Source organism: Alligator sinensis, unplaced genomic scaffold, assembly GCF_000455745.1.
Source record: "Alligator sinensis unplaced genomic scaffold, ASM45574v1 scaffold984_1, whole genome shotgun sequence".
Classification (NCBI taxonomy): Eukaryota; Metazoa; Chordata; order Crocodylia; family Alligatoridae; genus Alligator; species Alligator sinensis.
In genome coordinates this window covers 1,802,233-1,824,246 of record NW_005842204.1, presented here as the reverse complement: position 1 = coordinate 1,824,246, position 22,014 = coordinate 1,802,233, and the positions used below count along the sequence as shown (strand labels likewise).

The following is a 22,014-nucleotide window of genomic DNA, read 5'->3' as shown; positions in this document are numbered from 1 at the left end:
TCTAGGCTAGGGGCAGACGATACACATAAACTGGCTTAAGTGATCAGAAACTGGTTTAAACCTGTAACAGAAAAGATGTTCAGTGTACATAAACCAGTTTGAAAATGGCTGAAACCAGTTTAAGATAAACCTGGTTGCATGTAGTAGCAGACTTAACTGATTTGGGTCAAACCAGTTTATGCTATGTCTGTCCCAGACCCCTTGCTGGTTGAAGTTTAAACCAGACACGCCCAGCATTCTGGCATAGTCTTTGGGCTGGGCAGGGCGCTCTGCTCCACAGAAGGGCTGGCCCCTTCCCTCTCCTCCCTGGCTGCAACTCTAGCTGAGACTTGCAGGCACAGAGCATCTGCCTGGCTTTTCCTTGCTAAGCAGGGATTATTCCCTGCTCCCCTCTGCCTTACTTAGGCACCTCAGCATTAGCTAGCAGACCACATGCTGGTTACAGTCCATGCTGTGGGAGAAGACAGGCGGACAGGCTTTTTCAAGCTAATCAACAGGTAGCTTGATGCCTTTCTTTGGAAGAGCTGTTTAAGAAGAACTCCATCAGTTAATGAAGAGATGCTTGGTTTCCTCAATCGGTTGATAAACAGTATGTTAGAGGTGATAAGCATTGCCTGCTGGGCTGCTCAGGAGGGGGGGGGAATAATCAAAGTGTCCTGCCAGGGCCTGGCCATGCCCCCCTTAGCTCAGCCCTGTGAAAGGAAAGGGAGGGCTGCTCTAGCACCCTGTGGCTTCTAGCCTGAGCAACTGCCGTCATGTGCCTGCATGTCTGTAATGAAAAGGGAATGTCTATCCACCTCCAAATTGGTTCAAGCTTTGCAGGTTAGTCCCTGCAAAGACTGAATCAACTCAGGCTCGTGTCTGAATGTCTGTCCCTAGCCCTAGGGTAGAGAAATACAATTCTTCATACCTTTTAAATTTTTAGTAGCAAATAATTACATTAAAGCAAGCATTAATACCTACCCTTTCTGAATGTTTGATTTTTGACAAAGTGACCAGACAACATTTATCTTATTTAGGCACGAATCTCTGTCTTGGTATACAACTCGATGAAGTACAGCATGCAGAGGAAGGAACTGACCATGGTTTGGAGACCACGTTCACACTAGATGTTAATAGGCATAACTTCATGAACTCAAAGGACTGTTGCTGGGGCTAAGTTTAGCCAATGACTGGCCACTTTTCCTCCATCTTTGAATTGCAGCCAAGGGGAGTACACTTCCATTATACTTAAATCACGTTTAGGTGGATATTTCGTTGTTGTTCCATACACATGGAAGGTTTTGCAAAGGTACCTTTTAATGAACAACTGGTTCCTGCATGTCCGATGGCTAGACTTTTGTTAGTGTATTGCAAACAAATAAATAGTCATATAGTTTCCATTTTTAAGAAGTTTTCCTTTGATCTTCGTTGAATTTGTCTTGCCAGTCAAAATTTGAATATGTAGTAGTTTGGATTAATAGGCTAACTGCTGACTAGTTTATAACTTCTGGGAACTGGACGGGCTGCAAGGTAGAATGATCTGAAGACTTTTTAAACAGAAATCTAAACTTCAGGATGAACAGTCTGCTTATTTTGGTGGTCTGCAATCCATGAGTTACTATCTTGTGCAGCCAAGAAACAAGAATCCTATCTGGGCTAGCAGAGAGAGTCTGCTGGATTTGGCAGACAAAGAACATTTGTGCAGCTGAGGTTTTACTCAGATGGTTTGGCAGAGAGAAAGGGCTTGTTCAGCCCACAGTCAAGTCCAGGCAGCTGAAAGCTTAAGTTCAAATAGCCACAGGTAGAATTGTTGAACTCTAATGTAAGTGACTGAGTTCAGTGAGTGGTAGGCCTGAGAATAGCATGCCATTGCCGAGAGCTGTTCAAGAGACAGAATTACTTCAAGTAGAAGAAAGCTGTGAATCATGCGATGGAAAAATCTAGTACAGCACTAGGCCTTGTTTACTGGTTTTTAACTTGGTGTATATACTGTTTAATCTACCCTTTGCTGATAACGGGGCATCTCAAACTTATTAAAGATGCATTTGTTGTTGTTTTTGTTTGTGCCCTTTAAAGGGAACGTTACAATATGTGTATTTGTGGGAATATTGCTTGATTATTGACATCACTTTGTATTTAAATTTTGATTCTTCCATTTATACCTTCACTCGTTTGGTATGTGAATACTAACCGCATTTGGCAGATTGACCAGCAAAGCTATTCATCTTATTTATGTAAACTTCTAACATTTCAATTTAGTATTGTATTTTCTCCCAATACTCATTTTAGAGCTAATTCCCATTTGTTTCTGCACCCAGTCTTGACTTGAGACCACAAATCCCGGTTTAGGCTTATACCTAAACCTTGATGTTTTCTTGAAGATTTAGCCTTCATCATAGCATGGCGCTGAATCCCACATGAAGAACTGTGTGGGCACCTTCATGTAGAAGGTCCCATATTGTATTTGCGTTCTTGGTAATTGTTTTATTTGCAAGTCATTGTAACATTTTATCTTCCACTGTACTTTTGAATGATTAACCTGTATGTCCAAACTGTGTGCAACAGAAATGAAGTTTATGTTCTGCTGTCTACTTTTGAGGAGCTCCTATTTTTAATAAAACAATTTAACACTAAGAATAAGGAATTTGGCAATTAAAAAGATCAACATGACTTACATTCTGTATTTGTCCTTGTAGGTGATGGTGAATTAAATCAAGACTGTATGCCATGCACTGGAGTAAGTACAATTTTCTCTTATATAGTTATCGATTCTTCTCTTTTTTTCTGCTTCATGTTTTCAGCACAGTTTCTAAAGCAGCTACATTCATAATATCTTAAGTGAAGAGATTCCACCTTAAAGGTTGAATGGGGAAGTTCACTTTTTGTCTACCATTGTTAAGCAGAATAGGGTCAAATTCAGGTGCAATTTTTGAGTTACAGTTCATATCTCCTACCAGAACTAGAACACAAAGTACAAGTAATTAAACAAAAAGTTTAACTTCATTTGCATCTCCCATTTGTTATATATTTATTATGGAATGAACTTCTCATCAAAATTGTATTCAGTGTCTTGGTTTCTATCGTTTTCCTACAACTTCACTATAAGACTTAAATTTAGCTGTTAATACATTACCGAGAGTACAGATTGGGTGAGTCTGTTTGAGGTGATTAAATTTAAATCGATGGGTCTTCAGCACTTTTCATGCACATCTTTGACATCCAGGTTTGGAAAATCTGGGGAAATTGTTGTTCGTGTGTGGGGGTGAGATTTTTTGCTGTACATGTATGTGACTTTTGTCTTGCCTGCTAGAGCTCCTTTGACTCCATTAGTATAGGATCAGACCTGAAATCCAGATTTCATTGTGAACTGTACTTAGGGCTCAAGGCTGCTCCCACTGAAGGCAAGAGCAGCAGGATGAGCATTATATAAAGTAGTTTGTTTTGTGTCGGATATTACATGATTTCTGTTCCCAGGTTTATTCATTGTTTGTTTGTGTGCTTGTTTACCTTGCCTAACTTTGATGTTACATACATCTGCACAACTAAAATTGATACCCAATAGGAGGACTCATAGTAGTAACTCCTATATTCTGTACATGTCTTTAAGAGTATTTAAAAATAAATGTGGAAATCAATTAATAATCTGTTGAAACCAGTTCTCTTGTGTCTTTTAATCTTAGTTTTTATTACTCTATCTGTACTGAGTGGTTGCAGATGGCACATCGTTAAAAAAAAATATTTTTTCAATTGTTCTCCTTTTCTAGATTTGAATAATGGAAATGTTTCTCTTGGGTTGTTTGTGTGTTGCATAGCATGCTAATTGAAGATTTTCTCTCTCTTTTTTGGAATTAGAGATGACAATGGATGATATAAATGATGTTGTTCTGTTAGAATTGGACCTGCTCCCTTTCAAACTGGCAGAGATGTAGATTTAAAAATATATATATTTATGATAAATTTAGCTCTGCAACCTATTCCTTTTAGTTGCCTGAAAGGGAGAATGTATTATGTGTAGAAAACTATTATTCAGAAAACTCTTTGTCTATTCCAGCCATGCAGTTGGTCCAATAACAGGTACCCATAAGAATGTTTGCCTCTTGTGTTATTCATAAATATAATCCTATAATATATTCTTACATTGATTCCCACAATCCTTCCTCCTTATGATCTGTGAGATGAGGATACTAATACCCATCTCCTTTTGTAAAGTGCTTTTTCTACTGCTTTCTATCAGCAGATTTAAGAGTTAGGTGGTATTGTGATTAATAATGGGAGGTTTGCTTAAATAAGAAAAGTAGGCTTTATATCCTAGAATATCCTTTTCAGGTAACAAACGTTTCTAGGTGGTTTTTTTTCCCTTAAATCTTCTTGAATATCAAATTAATGTTTAAAAGGTTGTAGAACAACACTATGCACTATTAATGTGACTCGCAGACACCTACAGAACAACTGTTTGCTTACCTTGTGTTTAGCAATGCTGTAATAGATATTTTACATACTCTTTTGTTTCTCCTTGCATATGATGTCCAGGCAAAATTTGTATAGTTCTCCATTATATAGGATAAATTCCTATATTTTGTGAGACAGATGTAGCAAATTCATATAAAAGCTAAGGCTTTGGGGACAAATCTCCCAAGGAATTTCTAATGCCCAACTTTTCCAAGACTAATGCCTAACTTTTTAGGTACCTAGGGTCCCCATACAATGCATAGGTAGAGACCACGTATGGACTTTCCGTTTTTACCAGGAGAAGTGCCACCTGCATACAGATGTTCTAGCTTACAGCCATTTGTGCTCTGGGAGAATCAGGGGGGGGGGGGGGAAATAAGCTGACTCCAACTGGATAGAAGTTGGTCCTGGGTGAATGAACTTCTGCACGCTTTCCTGAAGCTTAATTATTCCCAGGGATCAGGAGGAATGGAGCCACAGGGAAAAGATCCCATCTCTTCCAGAGATTAGGATTACTTTGGGCTGGAGATGACTGGGAGAGGAGGGGAGAAGCAGCCACCAGCTGCTCCCCTCTGGTTTCTTGTGCATTTGATTCCCCAGTCTGAGAAGTGGGCACGAGGCACTGGAAATCAAGTGTAGGTAGAAGTGCCACCCCCTTCCTGCTTCTCGCTCTGGAGGGTTTGCTGTGCTGCTGGGATGGTAAGCCCATGCTTTCCCCAGACTGGGATCACCCCAGTTTCAGGAAGGCACAAGAAGCAGGGGAGAGAGGACAGTTGCAGACTGAATGTTTGCACTGCTCCCTCTCCTGGGATCGTTTCTGGTGAGGGGAGAAGGGGAATAAAAACGAACCAAAAAAATGCTTTGCAGCTCCTGAATTTGTATACCCATTGGTCTGATATAGTCCCTTTAATTTAATGTAACACTTCATAGACTTCTGTGATAGAAATGTGGCTTCCTGTGGTATGTTAAGTAAACAAGATGTTTTGGATCAGCTTTTTGTTTCCCCTAAATAACACTAAGTAAAGAATTGTAGGCAAATATTTGTAAACATCCAATTAAAATAATATGTGATTTATTACTGTGTTTTCTGTTAAGGGCACTGGAACATCTACACGTGAATGGTAATCAGAGAAATCTTTTTTCTTACTACAGCGTCTAAGCAAACTGTAATCCTATTTAAAAGTATGACCAAAATATGTACTATAATATTGTATACGAACTACAGTCTGACTTCCTGCTTGGGAATGCTGAACATGATTGACAATAGCTCTAGTATAGGAAGGTCTCTAATGGGTGCCTTACATAGCATGCATATCAATCGGGTTCTGAAAAGACTTGAAATTTATTTTCACGGGGGTTGGCTTTTGCTGCCAGTAGGACTTTTTTTTTTCTTCTGTTTGGTTACTTTGTGTGTTGCTCAGCAATTGACTAATTAAGAAAGATTAATTATCACAGAGTCACTGATCTTTCAGTCAGCTGGACTAGTAGGGAAATTTCCCCAAATCAATTAAATGATCTGTTTAAGATCTGGCTCCTCCACCACTTAAAAGACAAACAAACATCAAGACCTTTCTTTCAGGCCCCTCTTTTTCTGCTTATTGAGTCCTGCTGATGAATCCGCTTCTTTCTAACACTACATGCTCATTGCTGTCCACTTTCTTTCCCCTCATAAGCAACCCTGCTCTTCAATATCCACCCTTTGCTCCTTTAGATCTCCTCTAGTTCCCTTTCCTCTTAATCGTTGACATCTCTTGTTCTCTTGCCAGTCCCCTCTTGACCATCGCCATCTGAACAGTTGTTAAGTACATCTTTCTTCTTGCCGTCCTTTAAATTTTTTGTTGGATTTCCACTCATTACCCACATGGTAAAGCTACAAGCAAAACCGGGTCAATTGTCTTGAAGTAATCTCAGAAATGGATAAAAATATTATGCATTCTTGGAGCCACCCAAGTCCTTTTATTAGAGAGAGTGGGTTTCATAGTACTTTCTTTATATGTGTTAGATTAAAATGATGTGTATTTTGTAAGCGATCCTTCAATGACTGATTGTCATTTAATCAACCTCGAAAAGGGCATGTTACACAAGATGCAAAGTGCCTCTTATGAAGTGAAAAATGTTTTCTGCTTCTCTTGAAGTTTCATCTCTGATCATACCCAGAGTAAGCTTTTCGTCTTCATAATTAGAACCAAAGAGACCCTCTTGACATAGAATTTGCCTCGAGATAACTGAGTGTAGTCCAGTATTTAGTACGAGGTGATTATATCTTTAAAAAAGGGAGTGGGGGTGAGAACAGACAGCACAGTAGAGGAGTACAGCCGGTTTGGCTTTTATCTTTGTAGTTCCACATCCACTACATATGAAGTCAAATAAAATGATATGGGGTATCTATCTACAGTAGTCTGTTGCAAATATTTTTGAAGTCCTTCTATATTTCTCAATGCAGTTTCATTAGTTTTAGCGCTTGTTATGTCCTTTGATGTTGAATGCTGAAAGTTTGATTTCTCAAATATGACTACACTTGAGTTATAAGATATAAATGCTCCTGGGTAGAGTGTATGGTGTTCAACATAACACCAACCAGAATCTATTAAGTCAGCAAGTGTCATTATGTGTTTATGAAACCAGAGGCAGAGCAATTTCTGCATTAGCACCAAAGCACTTTTCTTCACTCGGTTGATATTGTAAGGAGAGGTCATCGTGGTCTTCCAGGAAGGTTAAGATATTGTCAAGTTTAAATAGATTCTGAAAATAATGCTACCAAGGCCCCTGCCACGTGAGATTGATGATGGTGGATGATGATAGCTTTAAATTTTGTGTGTGTACAAATGACAATTTTTCAGCTTTTTCAGGTTTCAAGCCTTGGATTATGATATAATTTGGATTTAGGGGTTCCTTGTTGCCTTTGATATCTTTCTTGATTAAAGTGGAAGTAGCCTCCATGATAACATAGCACTAAAACTGGTACTATGGTCTAGGTTGGTTGGATTTATTGACCACTTTACATGAATGATGGTATTCATTGTGGACATTAGAGGGTCACCCTTCTGTGGATTGCTTCTCTGTGACAAACAGTTCATGATTACCATGTGATAATGGCAAAAAGAAATTCTTATAGTGTAAGGGGGGAAAAAAAAGAACGTTATTAAGATAGATAAACAGTCCTTGAAGTGAATAATAAGTTTTAAGCCACTGTTATGAGAGATTTAGTTGGAAACCACCTTTGGTTCTTTAACATCCCTGAAACCTGGTGTTATTTGTAGGCAGTTCTGCTCCTTCGGTTGACGTTGACATTTATTTTTCTAATTTTGGTATACTGGGACTGATATATACTGAACTGAATTTTAATTTCTTATATGAAAAGGAGAATGAATTAAAAAAGGAAAAAAAAAAAGCTTTAAAAAAAAAAAAAAGAAAGAAAGAAAAACCCAAGGCCAATAATGTTTGCATCTATTCTGTAAACATTATCAATCAAGTTCTCTTGGCTTTATATGGGGCTGCTGCTTTAATAAATGCACTTAGGCTATGTCTATTTATCAAATCTGGGAGTTCAGGTGATAAGCTTGAGCACCCTTTTAAACTAAAAACAAAAATAGTTTTGTTGAGGGAACACCCATTAAGTGGGAGAATAAATAGGTATTTTTCTTTTTTCTGACATCAACTAAAACATTTCTTAGCCTGTTTATTGGTTCGCACAACACTCCTGCTATCTCTGACTGAGTAGTTAGAGCCTTTTCCCCTCTCCCCTGCTGTAATTTTGCAGTCCGGTCAAGCTTAGGGACACTGTAGAAGGAATGGATATTGTGAGGACATTTCTTCAACTACTAAAAGACTAAGGAGTCTCTCTTCTAATGGATGTAAGAGTGGCTGAGGCTGAAAGCTAAGAAATCTGTCTGAGATAAACTACTTTTATTAAATAAAAGAGGGAGAGAGCCTTAAACAACAAAGATATAGGTAGCTGCTGTCATGAACACTATTTAAAAGGAATGAAAAACTGCTTCATGGAGGAATTACTGTATTGAAAAAATGGAATGTTGAATCACTGGAAGCAAGCATGTGGTGTTGAATCGAAAGGCCACAAAAGACTGGTGCAGTCAAGCAGGTTAAAACTGCTACAGGATCTGTTATTTCTGATATTGCATCAATCACCCCGTGTCCTGTGACTGTAGATGACTCAAGGAACGGTTAAGTGAATTTACTGCCCATGAACGATACCTGGTTGACAATGGTGGACGCCGGGTTTGGTATATGTCCACAAGGTGGTTATACCGCATGTAACAAATATGCAAGGCTTTTCCACACTCGTTCACACCTGACCAGGATGGCATGCTTTCAGTATTGAGACTTTCATCTGGGTTGTTAATTTGTCTCTATTCTGGTGATGCCCTGCAGATTACTATACAGTCACAAATTGTAAAGCAAATACTATCTACTCATGAATCCTGCGTAGTAACTGCTTAGTATCTCAGGATATTAAACAATATCCCATAGATACAGAGTTTGAGATTTGCAGAACTTTAATCTCAATTTTAATGAGATCACAAAAGTAATTAGAGTTGCTGCTTATTTCCCCGTTAGCCCAGTAATTTTAAATTATGTTTTCTTTTTTTTAAAAGAACGCCTGTACTTTCAGATAAAATAAATAATGTGTTAGGGTCACAAGAAAACACTGCCTTCCAAAAGCTAGATTAGGTTTAGTGACTAGTATGTCTTGCATTGGAAAGCCTGTCTCCACTCTAACCCAACTACATCACTAGTCCAATAAAAGATATCATCCTAAGAAATCCTTGCCTCCTGTATAGTTGATGTTTGACATCAACTATCTCCCCTCATTTTTCATCTCTTAATCCCCCTTCATACTTGGGATATAGCAGATGAGGATGTTCAACAGTACTCAGGCTTCCCAAAGATGCATTAATATTATTCTGTGTCCTCAATCGTACCATATATAGAGTGAATTTGATTTGTCACAGAATTATGTTTGATCCACAGGTCATAGACAAAGCAATTTCACCCATTTCTTGTAGTCTGTGTTGAATCTGAATTTTTGGTATCCTAGATGAGCAATGTTCCACGTCCCACATCCCAGTATGTTTCCTAATACAACTAGCCTTCCTGTTCCTTTTTTAATTAAACATTAGAATAATTGCTTACCCAGGTGAATGCTTGCTATATGTAAGATTATCACTCTTCAATCACAAAGGGTACAGTGATTAAATTCACTTTAAATACCCATCTTGATCAGAATGAGGCAAAGGGCAAGATTTTATTCCCAACTCTCCACAGCTTCATAACCTAAACACTCTCAAAGTCAAGGATGGCGGAAAGCATTAGTAATCTACAAAGGCCCTTTCCCAAATAAAAGGAAATTTCATGGCAGCAGCACTTTGATCAGAATCCTGCATCAGACTGAACATGAAAGACCTTCCCCAGGTGTGAAAGGAAAGGAAGTCAGAATAGCGCCATCGCAAACTTGAATGAAAAAAATCCTCTTGTGGTGTTGGAGAGTTGAAAGCAGAATCGCTTCTTTAGCTGAAGCCACAGCTGTAATAATTTAAAAAAAATATTAAACAAGATTCTTTCAGGTTTTAATAGAGCGAAGAGAGCACTTGTAGGCAATGCACTTGAGGAACATGTGTAGCACAAAGAAAAGATGGGCTAAAGAGACCAAACACAGGCTTAGCAAACAGAACTGCAGGAATCCCATCCAAAAAATTATAATAATACAATGCATACATACAAAATAAATATTTTAAACGGAGGCTGCAAGGTACCACTTAAATAAGCTTTTTGATGTGCCAGATTTAAAAAAACAAACAAACAAAAAAACCCCCTCAAGTTTTCCACGTTTGCTAGAAACAAGCCAAAAATGGATTTGGCATCAGTGAAGGAGGTTGCAGTTTGGGGACTCGCTGAATTGGGTTATGGATGGGTTATGAAGAGGTGATTTTCAGTGAATGTGTCTGCGCCTTGAAATCTGTTACACATTCATATGTATAAAGGGGATTAGATTCTGCCCTTTGCAGTTGTGCTGAATTCACTGGACACTTTGAGTAGCCTTGTTGGTCTTGCAGTGAGTATCATCTGAGCGTATTAAATTAGGACCATTGGGGGGGGTGTTGTTTGTTTTTAATTAATTTATTTTCAAAGCATCTTGAAGTTGTGAGCTATGGATACAGTCAGAAACTTTCTGAGGAAAGATTTTCATCAAAGAAGATTGATTCATTGAAACATTAAATTTCACAGAAACGCATAAGTTTCAATGAACTTCAAACAAAACAACGACAGATCTTTACAGGTTTCTTGCCAGCTCATCTGCTGACCATTAGGCCTGTGCGATTAGGGAAGTATTAAATTCGGATTTGGCTGATTCAGAGGACATTGGTTTGATTTGGAGATTCAGATCGCTGTCTGAATTCAGTGATAGATTCAGCTGAATTGGCTTCGGAAAATTTGGTGCCGATTTGGAGAGATGCAGTGATTTGGATCGGCCAGTGAGGGGCAGGCACAGCCGGGTGGCTGTAGGTTCTCCCGCGGCTCCTCTGGCTGTGCCTGGGCAGGGGGAGCCGCAGGAGAAGCCCCCATGGCTGCCCTGCCCTGCTCCATCCCCCACCCAGCCCAAGCCTAGTCCCGGCACTTAAAAAAAATAAAATAACATAAAAAGCCCTGCAGTCACTGGTTGCAGCAGCGGTGATTGGAGCCTCTAGGCACTCATGGCAGAGCCCTCCTCCATGCAGTGTGGGGCAGCGGGGATCACCACTCCCTGCCTGGCACCCACGTGGCAGCTGTCCCATGGCGTGGGTGCAGCGTGGCTCGGCAGGGTGCTGCACGCTGTCTAGGAGCTGGGGCTGAATGGTGCCAGGCTCCGGCTGACATTGGAGCCACCCGAGCTTCCAGACAGTGTGCCAGGGGCGGGGAGGTGGAGTGTGTCTGTGTGTGTGTGTGCTGAACAAGACATTCCTGTCTTGAAATTCCCAGCTATGTTTCACATCTTCTATTTCATTCCTATTGGAAGAAGAGTCCTAGCAGGTGGCTTGTTTGATACCTCTGTTCCCTGCTCTATTTTTGGTGCTTCCTTTGATGCAAAGATGTTCAGCAGAGGCACAAGTCAGTCCTGGCTCTCTTCTTCTCTCTCTGGTTAATACATGAACAAGACATTCCTGTCTTGAAATTCCCAGCTATGTTTCACATCTTCTATTTCATTCCTATTGGAAGAAGAGTCCTAGCAGGTGGCTTGTTTGATACCTCTGTTCCCTGCTCTATTTTTGGTGCTTCCTTTGATGCAAAGATGTTCAGCAGAGGCACAAGTCAGTCCTGGCTCTCTTCTTCTCTCTCTGGTTAATACAGGCAGTAGCTCTGCTCAGGTGTGAAATAAGCTATTACAGACTGCTCTTTAGCTTCGTGGAATTTTTGGGGGGATATTGTGGTATTTGAACTTGGGGTTGCGTGCAATGGCTTCTGAGACAACCTGTTTCTAGTCTTTAGGCTCAGGCATGCTAGGCTCCAATCATTTCAGGAGAGTTATTTCACAGTGAAATTTAAATTTTATTGATCTTTAAAATTTATTGACCAGCTAAATCAAATGTCTGCTGTACTGGCAATCTCTGCTTGTTCACTGGGTAGTCTGACTTTTATGTGATTACTTACTGCAGTAAGGAACCACTGCTTGTTAATGATTGAGTCTTAATCTCATTCCTATACATCCTTGGAGGTACTGAGTAATTGTAACAAAGAAAGAGGACACCCTCAACTCCTTTGTTGATATTCTTAGACCCAGAGTTGCATAAAATCAGCCGCAATCCAGATGGAGATGAGAAATCAGGCTGTGAGATGAGTAGTTTGTTCTCTCTGGTTCAATTAGATCTGTTTTACGAGCAGGCCGGTAAACAAGCAAGCATTTCTTGCCATTGATAGCAAACTGTTGCCATACCTGCTGCTCTGCCTGGTTATTAAAATGGTTCTCTTTGCTATCACATCTTCTGGTGTAATTGCCTTGTACACCTTGAATATGCCTCTAGCAATTTGTAATAGCATCAATTAACATTTAGGAAATTCATCCCAGCCAACCAGAATGTTAAACATTTTGCTTCAGGAATGCTAATAAAGTGCATGGCATTGCCTTTTCCACCATCCCTTCACACCAGGCCCCCTCCTCCCCAGGACTCACAAAACAAAAGAAGTGTTTGTATCAGCAAAAACAGAAGTGGCAGTCTCCTATATAAATTGCAAGGCAAGAAGGTATCAGCACATAATTCTGATACCTGGCTGGCGTAAATCGGGATTCTCTCTGCTCAAGCCCATGGAGCTAGGCCATTGGAAGGCTGAGTTAAATAAAGTTGCTCTCTTTCTGAGCCTCGGAAGATATCCAGAATATAACACCTTGTTAAACACCATATTCCACCCACCTCGTGCTTGCTTTGTTTATTGATTTTCCTTTAATGATTGCTCATTACTTTTGGAAATCTCTAATAAATTGGGGGGGGGAGGGTGTCCAATGGTACACATTTAGGTTTATTTAAATTCTGTTTTAGTGACTTTTAAATAAATCTGACTTTTGGAATAAAGTAGTGAAAATGTGTAAGGGTAACGGACCCTTATTTATAACAACCGTGAAAACACTTTGGCAAATGACTGACAAATTACTCTGCTGGTTTAATTGATCAAAGAAGTTTGTGGGGGACATCAGCACTAGAAAGATATTTAATGCACCTATTTGCAATATATGGGCAAATGGCGGAGGGGGGGAGAAGGACCAAAAACACCCAAATCTCAACAACAGACTAGGACAAATAGTAGTACATTGACATTCACACGTGAAGATTAAAATCAATCTGCCAATTGAAAGCAACCAGCCAGATTCCTCGGGCCAAATCGTGAAGTTTGTTCTCAGTCATCTGATAGAAGCCTTCTGCGCTCTGAGCTACAATTGAAACGGATGGGTGTTGTGCTTGAGAGGAACCTGAGGTCTTGATCCTTCGTTTTCTTTAAATGTATCCTTTTTCTTTCAGCTGCACATAGTTGCATCTAATTCTGTCACCCATACTACACACATGATTCATTTCTTACATCAGATTATTTCAAGTGATTTTATTTTTTTTCCTTGTCTGTTTTTCTATTGCCCACATGACAATATGAAATCTCTTCTGGCGCTCTTATTCGCCTCTTTTATGATCAGAGTCCAGTTTTCATACCCATAGTTACACAGAGCAGCACCCGCCACCATGATTTGTCACATTAAATCAAGGTGCATGTAACATGAGAAAGAAAGGGTATCAGAAGCTAGCCTCATCCTTATTTTGCCTGCCTTACGTAACTGCTACCAATCTTTACTCCTTTCCCTTCTTATTTCTTATACAACTCCTTTTACCTTTCATATCTTTAGGAAGTTATCATTAGAGCCACATTGCATTTTTCCTCCCATTTTTTTCCTGCAAAAGATCTGCTTTTCAATCGCTTTTGCTGTAGAATTCTTATTGTAATTCAGCCTTTTTATAACCCTTTTCCTCTTACTATTTCTACCCAAAGTATGATGCATGCTGGTTTTCTGAAACTACTGTAGCGTACTTGATTTCAGTAAAACTCCTCATTCCTGATCATACAGACAATGAAATTCATTTCCAAATTTCCAATGATTTCAATAGTGTGGGATCAAATATATGGTACCCCACAGCTCCAAGATCTCAATTATTTCCTCTTTACTAAGTAATACACAGTCTCAAATTGCCTCAACTCCACTTTCTCATCCCTCTTTGATACATGAGGTTATCTTCAGCACAGTCCAGTGATTTCCTTGATGACTTTTCTACCAACAGAAGTCTGACTTAAAATCATTCGTGATGAGTATTATTACCTTGTGACTTTTTTTTTTGTTGCAATTCTACAGCTGTTCCAGAATTAAATTGCCACCTCCTTCATCAGGCCTTGGTGACACGATACCTACCGTAAAATCATTTCCTGTCTTTTTGGCTCCATAACATGTAAGCATTGCCCCCCTCTTTTGAGATCTGCCCATGTATTGCAAATAGTGTAAAGTACTCCTGGGGTGTATTTACATGCCACCCTATGGCAACGTAGTGATGCGCTACATCACCATATGGCACGCTTCCTGGGTATAGCGCGCTGCGATGGTGATGTAGCAGTGAAATCCAACCATGCACCCCACATACACAGTGCTGTAACCACCCATAATGCACTGTGCTTTAGTACTTCCAAAAGCAAGCACTGAAGCACGGTGCAGTATCAGCATACAGTGACGTGTAGATGTGCCCCTGATGTACTACTGAGGAGCATAAGGCTGGAAGGAGTCTGCTTGCCCATCAAGTTACATGTAGGTAGCAACCACTTACCCAGTGACCCCTCCCCAAATCTCCATTTCACATCTTCACACGCAAGTACAAAAACAACCAGAAACTCCTAGAACATCCCAAGGATACCTACAGGCATTACACCTGATTTTAAATGCCCATTTGTGCAGGTGTTCAGAAGGCTTAAATCAACTCAGAAACAGCGCGCTTGATCCAAGTTAATTCACCTCAGGAAGGGCATTAATTTAGATCAAGAAAGGGTTAACCCAATCTAGGAAAGGGTTAACCGGATCTCCCAAATTCCTGCATGCATGCATGCATTCACTGAACAACACTGGGTCTAGGGAAGCCTAGCTCCTCACCGTAGCACCAGGGCTGTGCTGTTTCCTTCCCACCCCTCTGGCCCTGATTGGGCTATATCTAGCCCCACTAGGCACCCTCAACAAACCTGTCAAACCACCTCATGGACCCACTAGGTCCCTCCTAGCCCTATGGATGACAAGGCTCTGCAGGCTGTAGCTTGAATACCATTACTGTCAACTTGTGACCTTCCACCTCCAGGATGGCTCCACTAGCTAAAGTGCATCCAGGACAGGAGGGAATATCACTGTTTATAATCTGGGAGACCAAAAAATACCAGTTACCCCTACAGGAGAGGAATGCCATATGTAAAGGAATTCAAGATTAATCCAGTGACATTCAGCCTACCGAACAGGAAAGGCATGTGGCATGCTAAAGCTTCAGGCTGAATGTATGGTCCTTGATGTGATCTATAATTATATTACCTTTGTTTTCTTGGCATTAGCTCATTTCACATTTTTCTTTTTAAGGTTTAGTAGAAAGATGCCAAAAAAGGGACAGGGCCTAGACTTTCAATTAGAGTTTTCCACTATCTCTGTAATTTCTAATTGAAGTCATTGGAGACTCCAGAGGGGTGCATCACTAATCATTTATATCAGGGGTTGTCAACCGGGGTTATGCATAGCCCAGGGGTACTTGAGAAGGCCCTAGGGGGTACATGTGGGCAGGTGGGGATAGAGCACTGCCATGCACCATCCTGCACAGGCACTGTCTGCCCAGCTGGACACAACGCCTGGGTCTGTATCCAGCTGCCAAAGTTATACTGCTCCACTGAGGGTACACTGACCCAAAAAGGTTGAAACCCCCTGATTTATATGATCTGAGTCCTGTGTCTTGCCTGTCAGTAATTATAAAATAAAAATGAAAAAATAGTGTAAATCACCTTTTTCCCCCCCCCCCCCCCCCAAAAAGGGTTTGGGGGGGGGGGCCCCCTTTTTTTTTTTTTTTCCTTCCTGATAATCATCTACCAGTTTTCATTACATACTTAAGCTTAGGGTTTGTGGTGATGTGTGTTAAGCAGGGATCAGTGTAGTCTTTTGTAAAGACCTGTGCCCACAATTACCTTTTGACACAAATGTGTACACCAGTCAGCTCTTTCAGGCTGCTCAGCTACACTTTGTAAATGGTAGAAATAATTGCACAGGGCTGTTCTGGCTCTCTCTTTTTTTTTTTTTTTTTTCAATGGACTGGCTTTCTGATTCAAAAGTTAGTTTAATTTTAGGATTCAAAAGTTAGCTTAATTTGTGCTTTTTCAGGAGGTCTGTGCATCTTGTTTGTACTGTTTTTTATTATTGTCAGAACTGATCACACAAATCTACTTGACCTGTTATATATAAAATCACTTTTAGCATCCATCCTATATATATATTTTTTGCTCAAGGTCTCTCCAACATGCCATTTTCTTCATTTTATTTCCCTTCCATTGTCCTTTAGCACTTCCTATAACTCACAAATCATGTTGTCTCTGCTTATTATCCAAACCCATTTCTAGCTGGGGAAATACAGGTTTTGCACTGTTCTTTTTGTATCTTTTTTTTTCCCTTCATCATTCCGTGTGTTTTACTCTGTGCACTGTTATATGGATTGAAAATACTGTTATAACCCCTGTGTACAGTATATTCCATTCAATTGTTTGTAGAAAATTTGCTTTCTAAAATAATACATAGTGACTGCATTTTTCTTGCTTTGGTGCTATAGCCAGATACAATTTTTGCATTATTTTCACTTTCATTTCTGTTTTCCTCATATGAATTTGAATTCTAAAGCCATCTCTGTGCTATAGCAGTCTGTTGTGGAGTATTTTGACTAATGAGGTGTGTTGCTTGTACCAGCTTGGAAGTTCTTGTAACTATACTGCAAACAGCTAACAGAAAAGGAGAAGACGCAGTAAAGACAATGTCAATGAGTCAAAAGGCATATTCGTTTTCCTGTGATCATGTCAGAAAAGTATCAAAAGCAGTCTATGATCAAATTTAATTAAATGTTTCACCTAGTGCAAGATGGCAGTTAGGAGTTGATGATACCTTTCATCTGAACTGCTTCACAGTTGAAAAAATAAGATCTCATTGGCTAAGTACAGACAGTCCAAAAGCCTGAGGGTGAATCAATTCAATCTTCTCAGGTCAGTCTAAGCTGCATAGACTGAACTAATAAGCAATTGAACAGGCATTCACTTTTCCTTCTGGAAGTGCAGCCATCTGCCTGCAGTGGCCCAGGCCAGAAGCTCTGTTGGAGCAGATAGCTTGGGCCAAGGCTAGCCTGTCCACCATGCAAAGCATCCTGGGATGCTGGGGGACTGTGAATCTGGAGGAGATTTAGGACAGAAGTTCAATAAACTGATTTAACCTAAATCAGTTAAGTCTTATACTGCATCCATCCAGGTTTATCTTAAACCAGTTTGGGCCACTTTGAAAATGGTTTATGTGCACTGAACTGTTGTGTTACACAATTGGATTCCGATCACTTATCCTGGTTTATATGTAATTTCTGTTCTTAGCCTGTGTGAGCAAGTAGTTTCTAAATGTTGCAGAAATATAAAAGTAGTAGGGCATTTTTTAGGAGTTAGTCTTTGCTTTTGAATGGTATATTTTAGGAGACTTCTCAGCTCCATTTTTTTCAGTTAAAAGATGGGCAGTACAAGCTGAGTGCCAATTTTTTTTTATCCCCCTGCTCCATGTTACAAAAGCCAGCAGGATCGAGGACCCAGTATCTGAAAATCAAAGAGAAACTTGCTATAGTTCTTGTCAGCTTTCAATGCAGAGGCATAAATGAATGTGGCAGTGTTCATTATTAGGGAATTTTAGGTGAATTGAATACATTGAACTATACAGAAAACATCTAGTGACCGTGGCCACAAACCATACCATGTAGAGAGAGATGATATCAAGGGAATTGGACTGGAAGAAGAAACCTAGTAATGGGAGTTGGTCAAAATCAAAATATAAAGCGAGTAACAAAGGAGCTCTTCATTGTAAAGCACTTGTGGAGGCTGAAAGAGGCTTTAATCATCAGCACAATTATTTCCCATATGAGTCTTGAAAACATCTCTGCTCCACTGAAACTTCACATATATGCCTTAAGCCAGTTAACTGTGTTCTGCATCTTTATACTGAAGAAATACAATTTCACATACTGTAGATTAGGTGACTTCAGTAATCATTTACTGATGTAATACTGCCCTCTGCTTAAGAAATGCCAAACTTCATTGTATAGTTATGGACCCTTTTCTGAGAGAGGGGGGTAAAAATTCCTCCGTGTAAAAGGTGAAATTTTCACAGGTACCCTTTTTATGCAGTGATCTAACCCTATGGAGAAATCTAGAAGGCTGGATTCCAGAATCTAGGCATGGAACATACAATGATCAGTGATGTTTGAATCATGTCACTAAGGTTGTGTCATGATCATTTATGTGACTGTAAATATTAAATGTGCCTTAACATAAAGGCTTTATACTAGAATAAATAATATAATTATTAGTACATTAGGAGCTTCTTGATGGGGAAAGGTCATTACACATAAGAAAGCAGCTAATTTACATCTGCATGAATATCAAAAGGATTCATCATGATTAATGTTGTTGAAATAAATACCAAAGGGGCAAAGAATTATTTGCTTCTCATCTGGGCTGACCTAATGCACTTCTTGGTTCTGCTTCATTCTAAAACATCAGAGTAAAACAGCAATCTCCAATTACTGTTCATAAATATTGTCATTTTTCACTTTTAACCAGTGCAGGTCTACTTAGTTGTAGTATTAAAATAAGCTGCACAAATATCTCCAGGCCTCATGTTCAGAGAGGGCATAGGGTAAAAAGCACTGCAGTTGTGCACTCAGTCATTGGAGAGGAAGTTCACTCAGCAATGACCCCATTCTGCCTAATTAAAATTTAGTAACAACACAGATTCTGAATGAAGCAAATCTTTCCTCTTTTTATTTTCTTAGGGGAAAGATGATGACTATAATAGATCTGCGGGTCAAATTTGGGCATGGGGAGAAAAGAAGAAGATTTGAGTATTTACCTACTTGAAACATCACCTCTCCAAACATTTTCAGTTTTGCACTAGCAATCTTTCTCCACCCAGTTGTGTTTGCAGCTCTGGAGACAAAAATGGCAGCACACACTGGTGGCAAAACCACGTGTTTACCTCTGTAAGCATCTTTGTCTGTTTTGAGTTTCAGCTGCACAAACTGGTCGGGCAAAACTAGGTTCCATTTTGAGACGTTTACAGACAGTCAAAAAGCCGGAGGTTAAATCAAATCACTGTTTGCGGGTTAGTCTAAGATGCACAGATTAAATTAAGTGAACAAACATTTACCTTTGATTCAGGAAATGTAGCCACATGCCTGCTGTGGCTTGGGTTAGAAGTCGGGGGGTGCTAGAGCATGTCTTTCTGGCTGTGTGTTCTTCCTCTTCCTGCTGCCCCCAAGGTCTCTGGGATTTGCAGTCCAGAATTACAGTAGCAAGATTCTGCAGGGTGCTCATCACTTCCTCTTCCTCCTTCCAAATGCCTCTGGGATTTGTACTCTACAGTTGCAGCCAGCAGTAAGTTTGAGTGGGGGAAAGGGTGTTTAACGCCCCCCTCCGTGTCCCCAGACTCTAGCCAGGGTTTGCCTAGGTGGAGGCAGTGTTCCCACTGCAGACTGGCCTGCATCCTCAGCTGGGCTTGCCCCCGCTTATCAGCCAGCTCTCACTGCTCAGGCTAGGGGGCAGAGGGGTGGGGCCAGCTCTGCTTTCTGAAGCACATAGCAGAGCCCAGCCCAGGTCTGCAAGGCATGCTGGGATGCTAGGGAACTGTGATGTAACTTGGACCAAGAAGGGATCTGGGACAGAAGTTTCATAAACTGTTTTGACCTCAATTGGTTAAGCCTGATACTATGGTCAATCAGGTTTATCTTAAACCAGTTTCAGCCATTTTGAAACTGGTTTATGTGTACTGTGCTTCTGTTCTGTTACAGGTTTAAATCAGTTGCTGATCACCAGTTTGTGTGCAACTTCTGTCCCTAGCCAAGGACATGATCTAGTTAGGTTCATTAGTCAGTAAATAACATCATTCACAGAAAGGATCTTTCTTGTTCATGTTCATATTCACATGTTGAAAATCCATTTGACCTCTTATCTCTGGCTGCTACCTGTTATCATTCCAGCTTGTGTCTCTTTAGCGATCTGATTTGTTAATAATTGTATATCCCTTTTTTTAACTTGCAGGGATCTAAACGTTACCTACCTTGGGCATGGAGCTCCTCTGACACTTTTTTTTTTTTAAACTTGCATGTTACCAAGGAAAAGGGCAGCTCTGTAAGCCAATGTTGCTGGATGTTGGTAATGACTCAGTGTCCCAATATAGCGAGGGTTACCACATTTCCAGTATCAAAAAAGATACTGGGGTGGAGCAAGAGAGGAGCAGTATATGATTGCGTGTGGGGGGTGGGCTGGCAGTGACATTGCAAGTGCCCTGCCTCTGCCCCTCACTGCTAGGCCACCCCCCTGGTCCCCCTCGCTCCCAAGCCACAGCAACCGAGCCCTGCTGGTGCCTTTCACTCCTGACCCACAGCCCCCAGCCCCCCCAGAGCTGCTGGTACCCTACACTCTAGACTTGCAGCCCCTGGCCCTCCACCCCTGCGTACACGCACACACGCTCGCGCTCTCTCTTTCTGTGTGTCTTACCTGGGAGCTTGTTGAATTTCGCGCACAGAGCACATGACCCCAGACAGCCAATCAGCTTGCCTGCTACTCCCAGTCCCAAACAGTCCCAAGCTGCTAGTGTCTGGGAAAGTGGAGGAAGAGCAAAAACACGGACATCTGCTTAAATTTTAAAAAGCAGCCGAGATACAAGGACTGGGGGCCCAAAAAAGAGGATGTGGCTGGGAAAACCCGGACGTATAGTAACCCCATATACAGCCACACATGAGCATTGGTCTGCTCCACATAAGCGACAGTAAAAAAAAAAAAAAAAAAAAGCTGATCTTTGCAGTGTACCCTCAGGGGTCAGCAACTTTTGCCCATTGGGGCAAGATCCTAAGTTTAGTGGCATTCAAAGAATCCTTCATCACAGCTTCCCTTTCTCTCAAACTGATGGAGCTCCTGTTTTGGTGCTTGTGGTAGCTGAGCTGTGCCAGAGGCATAATGGAGGTGACTGAAGTAGTCATTTAAGTTCAAAACTCTTACCTTAGGCTGAATTCACAAGCAACCAGTGAATATCTCCAAGGAACAGGGCAAAGGTAATGCGCTCGTAGTGACAAACTATCTTTCAGCAGGCTGTTAAATTCTGCAGCAAATGACCAAATGGATTTAAAATAAAGCCCAAGTAGAGCAAATTGCAGTAGCCTAACCTTGAGCTGACAAATGTGTGGTCCACATCAGAGAGAAAGGTCACAGCTACAGTTGAGAGAACTGTTCCGGCAGGAGCTGATACATGACCATCCCACAATAAGTAGAAATCTACCAAGACTTCTAAGTTGCAAACTGAGTTGAAAAATGTCAAGGGTCCTCAGTCAGAGAAGGAGACCTAATTGTCCCTGTGCCTTCCATCTGTTTTCTTCAAGCAGTCAGATTGCTGCTCTGCCAAACCTTAGCCGGTTCTCTCTAAAGCAGACCTGAGTCTCAACTAGATGCTAAGCAAGACAGTCTGGGGTAGAAGAGAGAAATCTTAAATGCTACTGGCATACCAAATATCCACAACTTCTGCCTCACTAGGGCATAGTCCAACACCCATGGAAGTGAATGGGAAAATCCCTGTTGGGGAGGACCCCACCCTCCCAATGGCCCTGTATATGTGGTAGAACCTCTCCTGCCATTGTACAATATTTGGGCATTTATAAATCCCCCTACCTGAGTTAATTGAGTAGTTTCATAGCTTAGCTGTAGTGGAGCTATTCTAACCTATCCCACCCCAGAACCTGTCCTATATTTTGCCAGTGATGC

At 40.7% G+C, this 22,014-nt stretch overlaps 1 protein-coding gene across 1 annotated transcript in view; it reads left to right on the top strand.

Moving 5' to 3' along the window:
- Positions 1–22,014, top strand: part of CNTN4 (contactin 4) — a 575,590-nt gene that overhangs the window by 62,291 nt on the left and 491,285 nt on the right. Inside the window, 1 exon segment of the mRNA XM_006026697.3 lies at positions 2,679–2,719. The gene's annotated coding sequence lies outside the window, so the exon portion shown is untranslated.